The following is a 2,525-nucleotide window of genomic DNA, read 5'->3' on the forward strand; positions in this document are numbered from 1 at the left end:
TCTTAAGGTTTTAGTGTACCAGACATCTTTCAATAAGTAAATAACAGCACCTGTCTTCCATTTGGGGAGGGAGAGAGAAATTGGTCCTAAATATTCTCATAGCATGAACCATAATATTAGAAAATTAGTCCCATAGAAATACATTTCTTTTTCTCATACGTTGAAATAAAAATTAATCTCTCAAGTATTTAAGAGCCTATAAAATACAGGGTCTTCCTTTTTCCAACGAATGAAAATTATGTATAAATCTCAGCTTTAGGCTATATATTTTACAAAGCTAATGTATTTATCCAAGATACTCTCCACTCTGAGTTAGAGAAACCTGATAGCAAATTAACAATAGAATGTTGGAGAAGGTTACAACAAAAACAGTTTAAACATTAGTTTGTCTGCATTCATCCAACTCTGTAATCTCTACTGTGGATATATTAGATTTGTTTGTATTTTTTAAATCTCATTACAAGTTTTGAAAACAGGAAATTGCTTCTACTATGAAAGATCAATATGCTCTTGACTTTAGCATTTTCAACAATGGCTTATCAGTGCTGACTTGGTAATGGAGATCAGGGGATATGAGAATGAGTTTTGGGTTCTCTAACAGCCTTTGAGAAAAAGAAAGTCACTCAGCAGAGAAATACCACAATAGTTATGAATTCTTAAACTTAATGATGCATATCCAATTAGATCATTCAGCTGCCCAAAGATGCAATCCTCAAGTTCATACCTACTTTTGTTGTAAAATTGTCTTTTTGACAGGGATGGGGAAAGGAAGAGGACTTGTAAGATCAAGAATAATAGATTTAATTTAGAGGAAATTGTATTACACCATGCCCTATAATTAGAAATGAAAAAAAAAAAAACAAAAAAAAACCTCTGAGATTTGGCCCAATACATAAGCCAAACCTTTGCAAACTGGAAATAATTCCAGAAATGTAAGCCCAGGATTTTTCATTTTATTTCATCGTGGTAAAAATAGCATGAGATGGCTTAGGTTACATTTTGCTTCTCATTAAACAGAGACAGTTAACCCACTCACAAAATAAACACTGTGATATGGCCAAATTCGGTATAGATTTGTGTCTTCTGCCTAAACCATTCCTTGTCATTTTTGTCTCAATCCTATTGCCCAGATTACTATCCTTAACTCTTTTTCTTCATCCATTTCCAGGATTTAGTGCCAAGCCTTAAAGCAATTATCTCTAGCCGTCTACTTAATTCTACCTAAGAGTTCCAGAGGCAATTCAAACTTCATGTATTTAAAACCTAACAAAGCATTCACCTATCCCGTAAAAAGGATTCTCTTGTTTTTCAGCTTGATTTCTAGTGTAATTTATCAAGCCTAAATTTATTGGAACTCTCCTCTTTAATTATTCACCTACAAGTGATCCCCAAATGAATTTTTTTTCCAGGAATCATTCCCCTAGTTTGAGCAACCCCCTTCTATTTATTTAGGCTTTCACTGACTTTCAGGAGTATCACAGGAACTTCTGAATACTTAATTGCTCTTCTCTGCCTTCAATGCTTTCCTTTCCTGCCAAAATGGTCTTGACAAATCCCATATGTCATCGCATCATTCAGCCCCTGAAGTCCTTCAGCGATTCCTGCTGCCATCAGTGTCAAGTATCAAGCCCTCAGCCTGCCTACAAGGTTCTTCAGGAACTGGTTGTAATGCTAAGATGTCAAATCTCCCAGTTCTCTCTTTCATCATACCTACTTCTTCTTTTTTTTTTTTTTAAGTAAATGCTAGATACTTCAAGATATTTATCAATACCTCAATATACTGGATCTAAATCTTAATTTTCCTTCTATCAGACAAGGTATATTACAGCAGCATTAGCAAAATAATAAAGAAATTTGTGTGAATACTCCAAATCCCATTTTCTAATCTCTTTTTAGTCTTATCTATGAACAAAAAAATTTTTAAAAATAGCAATAGGCATAAAATAGGTAAAATTTAATAATTTTGTCCAGCTAATTTTAAATATACATATACTTTACTCTAGGATTCCATATTTTTCAGTAAACATCCTATTGGATTCTTAGTCAGATCTTGAAGGATCCAGTTCTCTTGTCTGTCATATCCAATGTGAAGCCTTCCTGGACTTGTTGTGAAATTATACTTAGAAATCTCAATATTACTGTCTTAGTAATTGATGGAAAAGTAGACAGAAAATCAATACACATATGAAAGATTTAAACAGCACTATCAACCATCTTGACCCAATGACATTTATAAAACACTCATCAACAAGAGCAGAATACACATTTTTTTCAAGTATACACAGACTATTTACCAAGACAGACCATATTCTAGGCCATAAAACAACACTTGATACATTTAAATACACTGAAATAGAAAAGTGTTCTATGACTATAATGCAGTTAAACTAGAATACAGTAACAAAAATATTTTTGGAAATATCTCCAAAATATTTGGAAATAAAACAACATGTTCTAAATAACTCATCAACCGAAGATGAAATTAGAAGGGAAATCAGAAAATATTTTGAACTAGACAAAGATTA

The sequence above is a fragment of the Hipposideros armiger genome, unplaced genomic scaffold (genome assembly GCF_001890085.2).
Source record: "Hipposideros armiger isolate ML-2016 unplaced genomic scaffold, ASM189008v1 scaffold_848, whole genome shotgun sequence".
Classification (NCBI taxonomy): domain Eukaryota; kingdom Metazoa; phylum Chordata; class Mammalia; order Chiroptera; family Hipposideridae; genus Hipposideros; species Hipposideros armiger.